This window comes from Pogoniulus pusillus, chromosome 7 (assembly GCF_015220805.1).
Source record: "Pogoniulus pusillus isolate bPogPus1 chromosome 7, bPogPus1.pri, whole genome shotgun sequence".
NCBI lineage: Eukaryota > Metazoa > Chordata > Aves > Piciformes > Lybiidae > Pogoniulus > Pogoniulus pusillus.
In genome coordinates, this window is record NC_087270.1 from 22,089,884 (window position 1) to 22,109,575 (window position 19,692).

At 44.9% G+C, this 19,692-nt stretch overlaps 1 protein-coding gene across 7 annotated transcripts in view; it reads right to left on the minus strand.

Annotated features, from left to right (window-relative positions):
• SERTAD2 (SERTA domain containing 2) overlaps positions 1-19,692 on the minus strand; it is a 101,829-nt gene that overhangs the window by 61,115 nt on the left and 21,022 nt on the right. For 3 of the 7 annotated variants that reach the window (XM_064146188.1, XM_064146189.1, XM_064146186.1), the window contains exon 2: positions 7,358-9,069. The exons of 3 other annotated variants lie outside the window; for them this stretch is intronic. The gene's annotated coding sequence lies outside the window, so the exon portion shown is untranslated. The remainder of the gene's footprint in view (positions 1-7,357; positions 9,070-19,692) is intronic. One more of the 7 variants, XM_064146190.1, reaches the window with a different exon arrangement.

Below are 19,692 nucleotides of genomic sequence, written 5' to 3' on the forward strand. Positions count from 1 at the left end.
TGTGAGGCAGAGGAGTCAGGCTTGCTGCCTCTGGGAGGGCAGGAGGAGGAGAGAGAAGCAGACACTGCCCACACGTGATCCATAACTTTGGCTGAAGGTGCTGACCGCTAGGAAAAGGTGCAGTGTCCAAGAGGAGGAGAAGGAAGCACCAGACACTTTGCAGTATTTGGGTTTACTTTTTTCCTCCCCCTCCTCCCCTCTTTTTTTTTTTTTTTTGTGTGTTTGTTTTAAGGGAGAGAATCAGGTCATTGCGTAGCATCTCTGCAGGAAGCTGGGAGCAAGGAGGGCTGAGATTCAAAAAGAACCAGCAAGGAGAGGGAGAGAGGCAGAGAAATAGGAGTAAACTAATCAGATATTAGTGGTGTATGCAACGGCAAGAGAATCACTGAGCAGACAGGAGGAGGGAAGAAGAAACGATTAATAGTCTGAGGCCCTTCCCCCTCCCTCAAGTAGGACTAATCACGTGGAAGACAGCTAAAATGCTACTTCCTAGTACTGCTTTGCTGCAGTAGCTGCCACACGATGGAATAGAACGAGCTTATCCCCGAGACAAAAACCTCCCTAAGAAAAGGGAACAAGCCTCTTGCAGCAGCGCCACTGCTAACCTTTTGATCGCTGGTGCCAGAATGCACCTGTCATATCCTAAGAGCTTCTGTCTGTGTGCTCTTACCACCAAGTCCTGCAGCAAGTCTGAAACAGAATCCTTGCCTTCACTGTGGTCAACTCCCCTTCTCTTCAGCACTTCTGGAGAAAAAGGACTGGCCTTTTTGTGCAAGCCAGATGGGAATGTTTAACTTCCTCAACACCAGGAATCTCACTGACTGATGTCAGAGCCTACCTCTGATCAAGCATTTGTGGAGCCGCACCTAACCTGATGCCTTCTCAGTCTGAAAGCACCGAGCAAGCTTTGCCATGACAGGTATTGATCAGAGGTGCAGGTCAGCTCTGCAGCTGCTGTCTTCAGCTTGCAGGATGAGAGATGCTTCCCCTGCCACACAGGACACAGACTCCATTGGATCATACATTCCTCAGGCTGGACACCATGAAACAGGAGAGAAGGAACATCACAGACCCAGACAAATACATTTGCTAAAAAGACAAGGAGGCTCTCAGGAGTCCTGGTGACAATCACTGGGAGTGCTCTACACAAAGCTCCCAGGAGACAAGTATGCATCTTGCTCCCAAGCTACATGTTGAACAGTTTATCCCTTCCTACATTTTACAGGTTCTGTCCATCCATTTTTCCTTCCACGCAATGTACAATCCCAATACCTTCATTTTCTGCTAAACCACCTACTCATGCTATTTTTCTCTTTTTTTTTTCTTGGCCCACTTTTGAGTTATCTTGCGCTTTTTGAAGGCTGTCAGCAGAAAACTGGTTCAAGACTCCTGTGGAGACCTCACCAACCCGAGTGGAGTAGAAGGATCACTTGCACTTCCCTGCCTACAAACATCAGCTTGCCTTTTCACAACTGTACAAGCCTGGTGACTCACAGTCAGTCTGGAATTCACCATCGGCTCCAGCCCCTTTCTGCAGAGCTACTGCTCAGCCATTTCCTACTTTATATTTGGGCAGTCTGTTATTCTTACCTAAGTTTACAACTTTGTGCTCACTCTTCTCTGAATCGCCTCTTATTTTTTTCCAGGTGATTTTGCCACTTGGTCAACACTTTGAATCTTAACCCTGTTCTCCAGAAAGCTCCTCCCATGTTGGTATCATTTGGAAGTGTAATTCACATCCACAGCAGAAAAATCCTCACCGTGTGTCACTTCTGCTTAAAACACCCAGGAATTGTCCACCATGGGCACAGAGTGGTCCTGCTGTGTGACACTGCACCCCACAACAGCCAGCTCCGGAAGCAACCTGAGAACCACAACAAAGTAAGGAAGGTGAAGGTATAAAAGGGCAAAACTGCTCTGCTCACGATGGGCCACTGAGCTCTCTCACAAGAGGTAACAAAACCAGTTCAGCTCAATCCAATGCTGCAATTCAACCCAGCCTGAAGGAGAGAACAGCAGCTCATTTTAAAAAATAATTAAAAAATCAAAAATACAGTGCATAAGCTTCAGCAATGCAAACTGAAGAGGAGCATTTGCCTCATCATGGTGTGGAGAATCCAGAACAACAAACTATGATGCCCTCTGCAAAGACATGCATAGAGCCTCCTAAAAACTTTCCAGCAAGCATCTCTCTTTCTGCAGAACTCATTGAAGCCAGTTAAATGCACACAAGCTATCTTTTCCACCGGGCATTGTTTCTCTCCAGGGCTTTGAACTACACTGTGACAGCAGGTATCTTGAGACTGATAGCAAGTGAGTGAAAAACTCAACTGTGGCTAAAGGCAAGGAGGCAGAGAAAGGCAGAAGGGGTGGCTCTGTTTGCATCAGGCAACTGATCTGAAGAAAGGACCTGAAGGCATTTCACACACAAGTTACCCTCTTCAGCCTTCTCCTCCCTGTGGAAGGACAAACATGCCCTGGGCTGCAAGAGCGTCTGGATCACCATCCATAGCTCCTGGGTAATATGGCAGAAGGGTGCTTTGATCCCAGTGTTTCAGGGCAGCAAATTGCAGGCATCCTACAGGACACTTCTTAACTCTGCGGCACATAGTACTGGGCTATAAATGCCATCAACTGCCCACTGTTTAAATAAATTATTTTCTAAAGCACAGGAGCATGCTGGTCCCAGTTATAAACACATCTGACTCAAATCTATCTGATCTGTCCCCCAGATAGGCAGCTTAACACTTGAAAAAGAAAGACACTCCAAATTTGACATGTCCTGTTATTGCCAGTGTCCATGCTTGACAGAAAAGCAAAGAATAAAACCCAAGCCTTGCCAACTTGGATCAGCAGGCACCTGGGACAAGCCCAAATGCCAGGAAAAGAAGGAAATCCTGCATCTTGGGCACCTGCAGCAGAAGAGCAGCAAGTTGTAACACCAGTGGGGGCTCCAATATTTAGTTTAGGAATAAAAAGTCTCCTTTGGCATGGTATGTGTCAGGAAGTCTGCCAAGTTATTATCATCATTGCCAGCACTGCAGACCTTTGCTTCGGACCGTTTCAGCCTCCAGAATGACCAACTCCTATCTCCCAGGTCAGACGGTGTGACCACTGGCAAACTAGATGGTGCCCACGGTGCCTCATAAGATGATGCTGACAGTTTAGAAAGGAATCAGGAGCAAACCACTTTAAAACAAGCTGAACACATTTTATGTATTCCATTATGCCAGATCATTTCCAGATTGCTGCAGAAGACTGCAACAGAGACAAGCTCAGATTTTTGTACACTTAGGGCAGAGTAGCCTCATCAAATGAAGTCAGGAGATAATCACAGAATCATTTTGGTTGGAAAGACCATTGAAACCAACCCTTATCTAACTACCATTGACATAGCAAGAGAAGAAAAAAAAAAAAGAGTGGGAGGGGAAGAGTTCAGTACTCTTCATCATTTGATTACAATTTCTTTCCTAAGCTGAGCACAGCTTTGTAGTTTTTCGAGCTCCACACACCATCCAAGTCCCCTGATCAGCAAGATTTACTGCACTCGGAAGTCCTGGGTGGAGTGCTCCAGCAAAACCGGACCACTGCTACAGAAGGATTTAAAGTGATGTCAGGAAATGGGTGGGGGCAGGGAAAGGGAGCACAGCAAATGACATAGCCTACCATCAGGAAACTCACTTGGCAAGACGTGTGGAAAAGCGGAGGTATACAGGAGTAAAGCCCCATCAAGCAGTGCTACGGCTGCTCCCACCGCTAATCTGTTCCCGTTATCGGAGCTCAAAGAAAAGAGGACAGTTGCCAGCTCTGGAGAATTGGGAACGGTGCCAGCTGACGGCAGGCTGTGATAGGCAGCAGCTTGGGTCTGGGTGAGGCCTGCTATCATGTGATGTGCGCTTGATAGCGAGGGAACAGGAGAGAAAAGCACCACCTCCAGAAGGCACCTACTCGCTGGTGACCCAGCGAAGGGAAGGAGGATGCCGCTGGAAGGAAAATTAAAGCAAGCAAGCATGCTGCAGCAGTAAGCCAGACACGGCAGATGACTGCTACAGGGGTAGTTGTCAGAGAGATGGCAAGAGGCTTCACAGCAGCATGCAGACTAGGCAACGCCACCCTGAGCCAGATGCAGCTGCATAGCTACATTGCTCTCGGGGGAAATCTGTCGAGACAGAAGTCAACAAAACATTTGAATCCCCACAGACAGACCAGCACCTCATCAGAAACGTAACAGTCACCCCTCTGGTGGGTCTGGCTCTTGGAGTTCGGGGCTTTCAGATAACTAGCACTGCACCTCCTACAATGACCTGTGTATTAGGGGGCAAAGCAACGAGGGAGCTTCAGGAAAGCAGAGAGCTGGATGTGGCAGGATACTCCTAGGAGGTTCTATGTGCTGCAGCAATTTGCAGAGGAGTGGTTTCCTTGTTCCCACACTGAGGGGTTACCTAGAGACAAGCAACCTCAAGCACAGGAGCTCCCAAGATGGGAATGCAGTAACAGCAGCTTTCACTGCTGTCCTCTCCCTGAACTGGGATATTGACTGGCATCCTGCTCTGCACACACATCCATGCCCGGACACAGTTTTGTGCCACACATGTTAGAAGCTAAACAGATACCTCAGAGGGATGGGAAATCATCAGGAATTAAACAAAGGGAACAACAAATGCAATACAGCAAAAGGTATCAAGGTTTATAAACATCTAAAGGGAAAGTGGCAGGAGGATGAAACCAGACTCTCTTCAGTGGTGTCCAGTGACAATGGGCAATGGACACAATCTGGAACACAGGCGGTTCCATGGAAACATCAGGGAAAAACTTCTTCCCTTTGAGGGTGGCAGAGCACTGGGACCCAAGATGTGGAATATTTGGAGGCATTCCAAAGCCACCTGGATGTGCTCCTGTGTAATTTACTCTGGGTGATGCTGCTCTGGCAGGGAGTTGGACTATATGATATTCAGAGGTCACTTCCAACCCTCAACTCAGATCTCATGAGTTGTCCTCCCATCCTGCACACCTCTCCTGCATTCCAGCCAATTGAAAGACACCTGCTCGGGGATTTGTGCAATCATTTTTCTGCAAGGCACCTACACTATTGGGTAGCCAAAACAATTTCCCTTCTAAAAAAACCCAGTAAACCCAAATAAAAGCAACACAAGCCCTCTCTGAAGAGGAAAAAAAGTTTTGGTGTAGCATAATCATGAAAATTCGGAGCAGCAAAGATGGAGGTACACATAACATAGGCAAGAGTTAAGAGCAAACGTACTTAAAAGGAGGATGAATTCGAGGGCATGAAGCTCTCTGAAGTTGTGGTATTCTCACAACAGTTTGTAGTCATGAAACATTAGGTACCAAGCAATAAAAGTTTCATTTTGGAGCACACGAACAGCTCTGTGCCACAGGCAGAGACACAAAGCTACAGGACAGCTGATCTAAGAGCTCAACCAGGTTAAAAGCATGAGGATCAAAAATTGGAACTTTTACCTGTAGTAAGTCTGGCTTTTCACCAAGGGCTGTATTTTTGAAGAATAAAAATAAGGCACTCAGACTATGCATCACTTGGAGCACGCCAGAATTTTCTGTTGCATATGCACAGTACCTCCCTAAATGGGATGTTTTTCACTACTTCATTTCATTACCAAAAAGTCATTCATTGAAATCACAATGCTGAGGCTCTTTGTGTCATTTTGTCAGGCAGAACACCTTTTGCTGCTTCCTTTCTCCATTATATTTGCACAGAGAACTGGAAACTTTACTTTCCATAGTTGCTTTTTCTTACCTGCTCACAAAGACATGTATACCTAAGATGTGAGGGCCCAATAGGATATTCGTTGAGAAGCCTCTGAAATTTCCCTTTCCAAACCCAGTCATCCATGCAGCCATGCAGAACCACAGAATGCCTGGGGCTGGAAGAGACCTTGAAAGCTCATCCACTCCAATCTCCCTGCAGAGCAGGATCACACAGGAACACATCCAGGCAGGTTTTGAATATCTCCAGAGAAGGAGACTCCAGAACCCCCTGGGAAGCCTATTCCACTGTTCTGTCACCCTCACAGGGAAAAAAAATCCTTCTCGTGTGTACATGAAGCTTCCTATGCCTCAGCTTCCACCACTGTCCCTTGTCCTGTCACTGGGCATCACCGAGCAGAGCCTGGCTCCACTCTCTTGGCACTCACCCTTTCCATCTTTATAACCATGAATGAGGTTACCTCTCAGTGTCCTCCAAGCTAAAGAGCTCCAGCTCCCTCAGTCTCTCCTTATAAGTGAGATACTACACTCCCTTAATCATCTTTGTGGCTCTGCACTGGACTCTCTCAAGCAGTCTCCTGAGGTCCTTCTTGAACTGGCTAGGGGGGAGCACTCCCAAAACAGCCTCGTCCAGCACACTCGTGGCAAGCTGGTGCAGACAGATTACTTAACACCATGTATCTGAATTTCCAAGAGACAGAAACAACTCACCTCTGGCTGAGTAAAAACACATCTATGGCTAAGACCATATTCTTTTTGAGACTGTTTAATTAGGCCATGAGTCACACACGATACAACAACTCTCAGTGCAGTTTGCAGAGAACCAGGCTTTACTCACCACTGCGAGATAGTGAGGTTTGGTCCCCTGGCCTAGAGGAATCTGCTTTTCCCATAGATGTCAAAATCAGAGGTGCAAAAATCAACCATTTGTGGCTGAGCAGTACTCAGAAAGCTGTTGCTGTCACTATAACCTAACACTCCCTGTGTACATTGTCTGTGCCATGCAAAACCAGTACAGTCACTACCTGAAACTAGAATCACCAGTTCAGTTTAATTTCACATGTCTAGTTATTGGTAATTCTGTCTCTCTTTAGGAGTCTGTATTCCTACTTAATTACCCCAAGCCTCTGCCTCTAGGCAGTGGTAACTCTTAGTCACACCCTAGATCTCCAGTTATGGGAAGGAGAACCTCTTCTACTGCCCTGCACATGCTGAATCTAAACTCACCAAAAAAATGTCAGCAGGTGACACTGATCCCCTTACAGCCAGCAGCTGCCTTTCCAGGGCCCAGGGTTCATACTAACTGTTCAACTGACTTACAAAAACATTATCATCTCTTTGGAGTAATTAGCATGTTTTAATGGCTGGTGGCTTCAAAAGCTGCACTGACTTCAGCAGCCATAGCAGGACCAAACTTTTCTTTTGTCTTGCAATTTCAGTTTTCTTCAGAACTGAAAGCAAGCCTTCTCAGTTTTGCTGGGCCTGGTTTTGAAACCATGCACAGTTACTGAGTTTCGTGATGTTTATGCCTAACTTCTATCCCAGGGTCATTTAAACAACTGCATCAAATTTGCCCAATTCACCCCAAGAAATGTTAAGGTAATGGAAAACTTACGAAAAAGAAAACCTGAAGTCAAATAGATCTTTGGCCAGTCAGTTTCTGCAACAGAAAGAGAAAAACAGAAGGAAAAAAAACAAAGCACTTTTGGTGTATAAAACCAAACAAAACCAAAGCTTTAAAAAGAGCATGCACTCCAAGGGAGAAGATAAATCACTAAAAGTATTTCTGTTCTCATGTATACATAAACACAAAGGGCTGCATTATACCTTCAGTTATGCCCCAAAACCAGCCCTGCTAAACCCCATCAGCACTACATGCTCATAAGAAAAAAAACAAACCCTTGATCCATTATGCAAAAATCAAATCAACAAAAAAACAACACCCCACTCCTGAAATGTCAGTGATCTGAAATCTCAGCTCAAGTGATCAGACCAAAACTACACACTAAGTCCAAGCTGAAGTAACCAAAATTCAGTGATATTCTCTTCTCCACATACACATAACTGTCCTCTGGTCCATAGGGAATTTTTGACCCTACAAGCCTTTTGGTATATCACTCACTCAAAGTCTTGCTAACACTACAGAAATCATCTGTGACCATGGCAAACTGGAGCTCCTCACATCCCTCCAGAATGAAGTCACTTCAGTCTAACGCTGAATGATCCTGTCAAAAAAACATGAAGGTATTCTGCCCATGTTTATATCCACCCAGAATAAAGAAAAATATTATGGAAACAGCTTAATTAAGGGGGTTTGACCTTTTTTTTTTTTTCTCCTTTCTTTCTTTTGGTGAGTGTTGCTTATCTGTAGTTTTTCAACAACTGTTAAATATGCTCTACTGATAACAAATGAAAAGAGAAGCACACAAATGTTTTGGCTTCAGAATTCAAGAAGACAGAACAGTGTAATGCTTCCTGCTTGTTGATACAACTGGTGTCAGACCTTACACTTTCATGCCTACAGCCCTACCACCTTCAGCTGTGATCCAGGCAGTTCTTGCAAGACAAGCAGGGTCAGGTTGGGTCAATACGCATAGGAGAGGCCCCTTGGGAGAGATCCAAGTGCTGCAGACACTAGAACTGGTAGTGATGTAGCAGCACAGCTCTTCTCTCTCACTGTTTACCCCCAAGGAAGCTGCCACATAGTCACCTGGCTGCATATCTGCAGCACAGTATCTTACAGCCTAGCAATTAGTTGTGTAAATGCTGAAGGAGACATAAGATGCCCTTACACTACAATGATAACTCCACTTTCCCAGCAGACACCACATTATCCATACAGAAGGAGATAATAAGGTAGAGCACCTTGTACATCAGCTTTGTGTATCACAGAATGCCAAGCTAGGAAAGGACCCCAAGAATCATCCAGCCCAACCTTTCCACGTAATAGCAGAGTTTAAATGAGATGGTCCAGCACCTTGTCAAGCTGAGTCTGAGAACTGTCCAGTGCAGGGGAATCCATCACCTCCTTTAAGAGGTTATTCCAATGTCTAACTGTTCTCATGGGGAAAAATTTTCTTCTGGACTCCAATTGGAATCTCCCCAGGAGTAACTTGTGCCCATTGCCCCTTGTCTCTTCCATGTGACTTTTTGTATAAAACAAGTCTCCATCCTCCTGGTAGCCACCCTTTAGGTACTGGTACATGGCAATACGGTCTCCCCTAAGCCTTCTCTTCACAAGGCTGAACAAACCCAGCTCTTTCAGCCTTTCTTCACATGGCAGGGCTTCCAGTCCTCTGAGCATTCTGTGCTGTGGCTCAATGAAACCTGGAGCAGGTAAAGTTGAACCAAAAAATGAGCAGGTTTTCATACCTCAGGAAAAGAAAAACACAACACACACAAACAAAACAAAAAAAAAAAAACAAAGCAACCACCACAAAAACACCACAACAACCAAACAAACCAGCAGTCCACACTGCAGAGAAAGGAAACTTGCTAGCCAGCAGCTAAACCCTCACATCCTGATCAGCTTCCATTTTATCTTCTGCATCTTCTAGAGGACACAGTGAAGTTCTCCTTCCCAGTGCCACATGTGCTGTCAAGCAGCTGCTTCATTCCACCCCATACCTGGCTGTATTAGAGGAGACAGGAATAGTTCCTGTGCTCACATACATTGGTTACAAAGCATATTAGGCTTTTTTGTGATCAAGACTATTAGAAGTATGCACTTTTATTTTTGTTACCACTATTAGTGCAACATGGCCGGGCAGTTGTGTACAAGCAGATGCTAGGTTATAGTTAGACTTGATGATCTGAAGGTCTTTTCCAATCAGGCAATTCTGTGATTTATGGGGAAGGTGTCTGCAAAGTGCAGAAATCTCCTTCAGCAGTTACTTGTCAGCAAGCTCCAAAAACCTTTGGAAAAAACATTTTCAGGAGCCTTCAGCACCAGTAACATGATTTGGTTTACAGGCCTACAGTACATGTGGCAACTCCTGCCACTCCTGTCAAACTGAGTTCATTGGAAATGAACTCAGAATAGAATCACAGGATTGCGTTGCTTGCGAAAGACCTCCATAATCATTGAGTGAAATGATTCTATAACTCTACCAAGTCTGGGGCTAAACTGTGCCACTCGACACCACATCTCTGCGTCTTTGAAACACCTCCAGTGGAGGAGATTCAACCACCTCCTTGGGGAGCCTCTTCTGGTCTTTGAGAACCCTTTCAGGGAAAAAGTTTCTTCTAACATCCAACCTAAATCTCCCCTGGTCCAACTTGAGGCCATTTCATCCTACCACTTGCAGGGAGAAGTGACTCACCTCCACCTGGCTCCAGCCTCTTTTCAGGGAGTTGCAGAGAACAAGATGGTCTCCCTCAGCCTCCTTTTCTCCGGACTAAACCCCAGTTACCTCAGCTGCTCCTCACCAGACCTGCTCTTCAGACTCTTCACCAGCTTTATTGCCTTTCTCCAGACCCACTCCAACACCTCAATGTCTTTCTTGTAGTGAATGCCCCAAAACTGAACCCACTACTCAAGCTGTGTCCTCCCCAGTGTCAAGTACAGGGAGGCAATGTTACAACCTCTGAAGCACCTGTTTTGCAGACAACTTTGTAACCATTGCAATGAAAGGAAGCTGCAACAGTCAGATAAGGAAAATCCCCAGAAGTCTCAAGTATCTACCTCTCAGAGTCAAGGTGATTTCATAGTCACACAGCTTTAGTAATGGGACTTCCTCAGGGACACAGCATTAAACATTTAAAGGAAGCATTTGAAAAGACAGTGTATTATCAACTTGATTTCTAATCTTTTCACTTTCAGCTGCTTAGAACTACTTCAGGGTTACTCCTAAATGATGTATAGTGACTATGCTTAGCATTCAGCAGCAAGTAGAGTTGGGGGATGGAAGACAATTAGCCTCTCTCATTAATAATTCCTACAGATAAAGTTCAGATGTTCATTTTTATCTATTGACATTTTTAAGTCCTCAGTCCAAGGGACTGCTTTTAACACTATGAACAGTGTCTTTGGTAGAGTGCTGTATGAAACTCAAAAGAATTAACAAAACAAGGCCCAGAACAGTTTCACTTTCCACTGATCTTGCAATAAGTAGTCCAACAGAAACTCAGCCTTCTATAAAAATCAGAGATGAAAATAGTGGGGAGACAGGAAGAGAAAGCAAAAAGCAAACCATGAAGGTCCTTTTCTGTTGCAGCTGTTTACAGGCTCCAGGACCATCACAACACACACGGGAGAAGGAAGCAACTGGATTACTGTTAAAGGCTAACTTGAATCAAGTATAAGATAGGACAACTTCAGGCTGTCTCTTGATGATGTTTGAAGAACAGAAAAATCCTTAGAAGAATCTCTCCAACTTTTCACATCAACAAACAGCACACAGAATAACCTCAGAAACTCTCCACCTTCCTCCTCCAAAAAACAGATCTCAAGCACAGCTTTGCATTACTGCCTCTTTTCCTCTGTACATCACAGGGGCTGTACAAGGTAAGAGTTAGCAGTAGGAACACTTCTTCTTAGGAGCTGACAGGTCTGAGATAAACTTCACTCTTAGATGCACATAATTTCCCCCTCCCCTTCCCAAACTGGCTTCAGGTGTGACACGAAATAGACCAAATCTCCACCTATTAATTTGTTTGGTTTGTTTTTTTTTTTAATTTAATAAACAACAATTTAAAGTAAACAACCAACCAGGAGGCAGCAGAGAAACCTGTGTCTTACTGTAAAAGAGCAAGACAAACCAAAAAGCTTTTTGTCCCTTCCATCCAACCTAGCCAACTCTGGAGCAAACAACTACAAAATAAACTAAGGTCTGCATCTGTCTTCACAGTCTGCTCATTTTCTTGTGACTTTACAGATGCCATGTCCCTGTTAAAAATACAAACAGATGCACTTTCCCCTCCTAGTTGCTCTGGAAAATACTGCTACCATCAAGGAAAGCTGACAGAAAAAAGCACAAACAACCAAAACAAACACTGACCCGCAAAAGGTTGAAAGGCAGAAAGATTTTAAAGACTAGATTGTGAAAGCACAGTGCTCTCTGTAATACCTGTCCTTTAGAGTAGCTTCAAGTCAAAGCTAATACAAAATGTTTGCAGATTCATATGTTGATCTGTTTATCCTCCTTGGCTATTTTGCTTAAAATAACATTCATTAGTCAAAACTGCTGCTTTGGAGACTTAGGGCCTAAGAAACTACCACAAGATAAGGAGAAGCCTGCCAGTCTGACCAAGCCTGTGCTGCTGCAACGGTAGAGGCAGCTATGCTGAAGCATTTGGTTGGCAAAGCCACGCTGGGTGCTTGGCAGAGGGCACCAATGCCTCGCTTGGACCAGCAGATGCTGCTGACACTTAGGCCTGCCAGCAGCAGAAAGGACAATAAAAGAAGAGGCAACAACTTTGTCAAGAGGTGGGAGCTGGGAAGGGAGCAGGGTAGCACTCCTCATTGAAAGCTGTCTTAGTCAGCATGCCATTGCTACCAAAAAAGCAGCAAAGCACCATCAGTGTTATAATTTCTAAAGGTCTTCTGCCATTTTGATTCAACATATTGATGTATTAATGAGGAAATTAAGTTTTTAATAGTAGAAACAGGCATTTCAGTTTCCAGACCATTTCTAACCAAAATGCTTCTCTAATTCTGCAAGACCTTTCTTGGGGTTTGGTTAACAATGTTGTTTCACTCAGAGTAAAACAGAAAAAAAAATCCAGAGAGCATTCTGTGATTTCCACATGTAAAACTGGGGTGCCCTGACAAGGAGCAGCAGTATCATGAGCTGTGTACTCTACCTGACTGTCCAAATAGCAAGCAAATCCCTGTTTTGCTCTCTCTAGGTTTGTAAGAGCCTGATTCATCCTGTTCATCAGTTTACACCATCTTCTGCTCTGGTTTTCTTGACCTCTTCCTCCCTGTTGGGCTTTTTTGGTATTGCCAATGAGAAGAAATAAAAAAATCAGGCACACAAGCTTTGTGTGCTTGATACTGACCTTAAAAAGACTAAACAAGAAAAAACCTTTCCAGTCTGAAGGCAGCTGCGTGGAACTTAGGGATCCCTCTGGGCAGGATTGGCCTCATGTTTAGTAAGACACAGGAAAGGATGCAAAGGCATCATGCGCTCCATAGGACCTAGTACCCACTGCAATGTGTGGGTGGGGGAATAGCAATTAAAGAGAAAAATAGCAAGAAAAAAAAAAAGGAAGGAGCAGGCCATGGTGGTTAGCTCTAACCTATGAATCAGAATCACCGTGACACTCTCTTTGCCCTTGCTGGTCTCCTTGGGCTGGAAATCCAGACCTTATGCTAACAAGCTAGGAGGACCTGGCCAAGGTATGAAACCAAGCCTGCAAACTGTTCCTGGGGTTTTGAGTTTAGAGGGAGCCAAAGTGAGTTGCAAAGCTACTCTGCTCCTTTGCTTTGTAAGACTGTCTTAGAACAAACAGGAAAACCCAAGCTCTCCAACATCTACTGGGGACTGTCCTCCACCTCACCAAATTTACTGATCATAGAATTAACCAGGTTGGAAAAAGACCTTGGAGATCATCGAGTCCAACCTATCACCTAACACCTTCTAATTAACTAAACAGTGGCACTAAGTGCCTCATCCAACCTCCTCTTAAACACCTCCAGGAATGGTGATTCCACCTCCCCAGGCAGCCCACTCCAATGCCAATCACTCTTTCTGTGAAGAACTTCTTCCTGGCATCCATCTTAAACCTGCCCTGATGCAGCCTGAGGCTGTGTCCTCTTATTCTGTCACTGGGTGCCTGGGAGAAAAGATCAACCCCTGCCTGGCTACAATCTCCCTTCAGGTACTTGTAGAGAGCAATGAGGTCTGCCCTCTTCTCCAGGCTGAACACCCCCAGCTCCCTCAGCTCTCCTCACAGGGCTGTGCTCCAGCCCCCCCACCAGCCTTGCTGCCCTTATCTGGACACATTCAAGCATCTCAATATCTTTCTTGAATTGAGGGGCCCAGACCTGGACACAGTACTCAAGGTGTGGCCTGACCAGTGCCGAGTACAGGGGCAGAAGGACTTACCTGGACCTGCTGGCCATGCTATTCCTGATACAGACCAGGATGCCATTGGCCTTCTTGGCCACCTGGGCACACTGCTGGCTCATGTTGAGCTGCCATTAACCAGTACCCCCAGGTCCCTCTCTGCCTGGCCGCTCTCTAGCCACTCTGTCCCCAGCCTGTAGCACTGCATGGGGTGGTTGTGGCCAAAGTGTGATGTGGCGTGCTGGAGCAGGCACCAAACAGGTCAGGGAGCAGCAAAGCTCCAGTGGTAAATGCTGGTAGGAATCCTGCCTCTCTCAGTCTTGGCCAGAGCCGTTTGTGCAGTTTGCTCCTATCTCAACACTGCCCTCAAGTATTGGGAGAGGCCATATGTATGATGATTCTTTCTTTTCCCTCTGCTTTTTAGCCCCTTATGTTATATGTAAATCTTGATAATGTCACACTGTAAAGATGAAAAAAAGAAATACTCTGAGAAGAAAAAGCAGTCCTTGGTATCATGTCTTTAGAAACCTTGTAAGATTGCTTTGAAGGAGCTGCCCGCAAGAATTTTCTGAATCTGAGGAAGGATAATTCCATCTAACATTCATGAGAAAATCACACCAAAATCAGACCTTGATGCCAGACCAGATAGCCTTTTTAGGGCTATCTCCATAAACCCAAAAGCCAATTCAAGACTTCTGGCAACTAGCTGAAATTCTGTATTATGTGATCTCTGGCCACATTAAAGCTAAACTTGATACTTTGCTCAACACAAAATGAACCATAACCTCAACCATCCAGTAAATTTTGTTACATGAAGAAAAGAGGCAAACAGGGCTGACCATTCAAAAGGCCATTTTTCAGATTCCCAGCCAAGGCGGAGATGTGCTCCAGTCTGTCTCTGATTTGTGGTTTAGGGCAAGGCCAGTGTGAGCAGCTCTGGCTAACTACTGGCATCAAATGCAAATGTTACCCACTTGGAGGTACAGGCAAAACATGCAGGCCTGTCCTATCACCCCATCTCCCTACTTAGACCAGTTGCAAGCTGGTTGCACAAGATGAGACAATAAAGGAAGGCAGAAATTAAGAACATAAAGGAAATTTCCTACTGCATGTTTCCTCCCATTCACAGCATAACAGATCTTCAGTGAGGCTGCAGCTGAGAGATTAACTGCCTTTGCTAGCTGTTGGTACAGTTTTTGGAAGGGGAAGTCCTGGTGGGGGTTGCAACAAGCCCTGTGCAATGCACAGTACTGAAGTGACCTAGCATAGGTCCCTGATCAGCTAAGTTCACTGTAAGAGTTTCATAGTCCTATAAATTGCAATTTCACTCAGCCCAAAGAACAAGCATGAGCTCAGAAAAGGAGGCAGGCTGCAGGGAAGGCACTGACAGCCTAGCAGCCTGCCACCAGACCATGGAGAAGGGAAGGGATAATAAATTAGACTTAAGGCAACCTGCTCCAAGCTCTGTACACAGGTAACACTGGTCAGCCTGTGTGACACCTGCCTGAGGACAACTGAAGAGGCCAAGGGCCTCACCACCCACCTTACACTTCTGCTGTGCTGCAGCAGAGCTCTGATTCTGCCCACAGCTAGTCCTCAACTCATTCACGGCCAGCCTGGCCACTTAGACTGGCAGTTTGGACAGTTTTGCTCCAGCCAGTTCCTCTTGAGCATATTCGTTCCCTGAGCTCTCAAATCTTGTGCTATTGCAAGCTCTCAAGGACAAACTTTCCAATGGTTGGCTTGGCTTCTAGTCTCTTCTAACAGCCCAGGGTTTCTCTTATAAATCAGGAACAGCCAGGCCTTGCCACATGTCAGCCCCTCAGGGGAGCAGGATGTCAAGCAGCCACAGGAGTCTCCAAGGACTGTCAGACACAGGAAGTCAAGACCTTCTTGGTTTGGAGAAAGCTACTGTTCAACCTTTCCCTTCCCCCTCCGCAAGATCAGCAATCCCAGTTGTACCATTTTCTTAAGAGGATGCACACTTGCTTTTCATCTTCATGAATTTGTTGAGCAGTAAGAATTCAGACACTTGCCCACTTTCACAGAAGTTGTAAACCTTTAAGGCTTGTGGATCACCATCAGATTTGGTCAAAAGGCTCAAAAGCTACTAAGAGGGCAGACACCATCCTTGAAAAAGTCCAGTTTTTCCTTTCCCTCTTGCATTCTTGTCCCTCCCCTACTTAGACAGTTTTATAATTAACTTACTCTGAATACATCCTAAAAGCAGATGTAAAAAATGGTACATTAGAAAAATGTTAATATTGGCAGTTACTCACATTCCCTTCCAGGAGCTCACAAAACGCTGCAAACCCCTCGTGACAGGACCTAAACGGAGTTACGAACTTGTTGCTATCTTTGCAGCAATACAAGAAACAAAGCAGAAATCGATGCACTACTCTTCAGAACCTTGAAATATTTGCTTGGAACCATCACTGATTCAAGAACAGCCCATCAGAAAGTTATTCTGGTGCCCTTATTAACTTTTTTTTTTTATTATTATTTTAACATTCTCCTTTTCTGTCACACAACACAATGATTTTTTTCATGTTTGTTTTGTCCTGTTACCAGAGCAAACCATTCATTTTTAACTGCTGGTTTTGGCATGGGGGTGCTGTAAGTTCCTAATGGAAATGTGTTTTCAGCAGTAGGACTGAACAATTGAAAAGTCTCTTTAAACTGGTGGGTTATGAGGAGAACCATCTGTTACTAAATTTAAATCGCAGTGGCTCTGTTTCAGAAATGCAGAGGCTTTGCTAACTCTGCAGTCGAGGCACTGGCAGCATGGCAGGTGAGCAGCTACTTGACTCAAGGCCCTACCTGAAACCAGCATGACAAAATGGTACCTTTATTCCAGCCTGATTTGATAACAAGGAATAGAATCACAAAGCTCTTTCCCAGCTTAAATGATGTTAAGTCACAGAATCAGACAGGGTTGGAAGAGACCACAAGGATCATCCAGTTCCAATCCCCCTGCCGTCGGCAGGGACACCTCACACTAGATCAGGCTGTCTACAGCCTCATCCAGCTTGGCCTTAAAGACCTCCAGGGACAGGGCCTTCCACCACCTCCCTGGGCAACCCCTTCCAGGGTCTTACCACCCTCATTGTGAAGAACTTCTTCCTAACATCCAGTGTGAATCTACCCATTTCTAGTTTTGTTCCATTCCCCCCAGTCCTATCACTATCTGACATCCTAAAGAGTCCCTCCCCAGCTTTCTCATAGGTCCCCTTAAGATACTGAAAGGTCACAATGAGATGCCTTCTTATCTCCAGACTGAAAAAGTCCTGCTGTAATACAACAAAGTATCTTCCCAGTAAAGCTTTTCTTGGTGCTTCAGTGACAATCTGGGGGCTGAACAACTCAGATACTTACATTCTGACAAAAGAAATCCAACATATAGAAACTAGTAAAAAATTTGAACATCACCAGACTCCATCCTCTGAGCTGCATTTACAACTGAATAAAGCAAATATTATGAGTTAAAATCATAATGAAAGTACAAGCTTTAGGAGTTAAAATCATAATGAAAGTGCAAGCTTTAGGAGTTAAAATTATAGTGCAAGTGCTTCATTCAACACAATAGAAAAGTCAAGTTTCATCATCTGCTTGATTGACTGTTACAGGGCACTTTAGCTGCTCTCCAACTTCCACCACAGAACTAATGTGAATTCTACAGAGCAGCCAGGATTTCAGAACCTGGAATAACACTGGAGAGAACGATGAGGCCAGAATCAAAACAGCCTTTGGTGTAAGACTTTAAAGCCATCTCTCCACCTCAGATGAAGTTACCCGGAATTGCTCTATTCTTTCTGTCATTAATCAATCTTCCTCCCCCCCACCCTTGCACCAGTTCCTTTCAAGTGCAGCCAGAGATTATCAAACCCTGTGATAGCCTTTCAACAGTTTGGCCAGCTGAAAAGAAAAAAAAAAGAGAGAACACTCTCTCAAGTTCTACTGCTATCACCGCTGCATGAGCTTACGTCAGGCTGTTGTTTGCTGGAGATGGGACTGTGCCAATTTCCACTGAGCTGAAGACAGCCATGTCCAGCCTCTTTTGGCTGTGCACAAAGTAAGAACAAACTCCTTGTGTGTTTGCATGCACACACACATAGGGAAGAGAAAGAGTGCTGAGTGTCTGGTTTACTTGTGGGCACACAATGCAGGAGAAAAGCAACTTGATTTTCCACTGCCATGCCAGAAGTAAACAAATAAATGACAACATCCCCCAACGACAAAGACAGAAAAGCAGCATCACTCCATCTCCTCTGAGAAACTTCAGAGGAGAGAAAAGGAAAAGGGAAATAGAATCATAGAATCATTTGGAGTGGAAAAGACCTTTGAGATCGTCAAGTATGACCATTATTTAACCTGCCAAGTCTGGTGCTAAACCATGTCTCTCAGCACTACATCTCTGCCCTCTTTGAAACACCTCAAGGGAGGGGGATTCAACAACCTTCGTGGGGAGCCTATTCCAGTGTTTGTGAACCCCGAATACTGATAGTTTCCTTGCAAGAGCTATTACAGTATGGATGAAAATGCTACAAAAAACACAACAGAGTAAAAGAAAGCTTGGGATGCCCCTAAGAAGCAGCATACACAATTAACTAAAAAAAAAACACCAAAAAAAACAGTGCTTGTCCATCCATAAAAGGACTGAGTTGAAGATTTGACTACTTGATGGCACAGAAGAAATGGCTACATTTTACTAGGACTATTTAATAAGTTTTCTGAGTAACTGCATCGAAAGCCTCAGGTCAGTGTTAAATAAAATGACTTAATTAAAATTTGCTATATGAAAATATGCCAAAACATATTAACAGCCGAGAGAAGGAAATCTAACCAAGCCTGACTTTTCACAACATTTTTTCACTTGCATTATTCCCTGTAAAGGAGCAGATTTTATTTGTGAGTGTGTGCACGCAGATTGGAAGGGAAAGAAGATAACACAATACCAAGTGCTGCTTTCAAGCATAACTCTTATACATTACAAATATCATCATCTTGATGGCTCTAGAATAGAACAGAATCAACCAGGTTGGAAGAGACCTTCAAGATCATCCAGTCCAACCTATCCCCCAGCCCTATCCAGTCAAGTAGACTATGGCACTAAGTGCCTCATCCAGTCTTTTCTTGAACACCTCCAGGGACGGTGCCTCCACCACCGCCCTGGGCAGCCCATTCCAATGCCAATCACTCTCTCTGGGAAGAACTTCTTCCTAATATCCAGCCTATACTTCCCCCGGCACAACTTGAGACTGTGTCCCCTTGTTCTATTGCTGGTTGCCTGGGAGAAGAGGCCACCCCCCACCTGGCTACAGTGTCCCTTCAGGTAGTTGTAGACAGCAATGAGGTCACTCCTGAGCCTCCTCTTCTCCAGGCGGCACACCCCCAGCTCCCTCAGCCTCTCCTAGAAAATATTTCCTCTAAGAAAATATTTGAAGTTTTAAGAGTTACAGTACCATTTCTGCCAGGAAAAACACTCCAGTATATTTGAATTTAAGGAACTGGTGCACCTACTTTACGAGGAAAGGCCATGAATGACCAATCCTCAGAGCTACAGAGGCCAGTGACATCCCAGGATGCATGAAGAGGAGCATGGTCAGCAGGTTGAGGAAGATTCTCCCTCCCTTCTGTGCTCTGCCCTGGTGAGGCCTCATCTGGAATACTGCATCTAATTCTGGGCTCCACAGTTCAAGAGGAGCAAGGAGAAAGTCCACCAGAGAGCCTCTAATGTGATGAGTGGACTGGAACACTCACCTTACCAGGAAATGCTGAAGGAGCTGGGGCTGTTTAGCTTGGAGAAGAGCAGACTGAGGGAGGCAAAGCAGTAGCTAAAGGGTGAGACTCAGGAGAATGAAGCCAGACTCAGTGATGTCCCTTGCCAGGACATGAGGCAATGGACACTAAATGCAACACAGTAGGTTCCAAGTAAGCA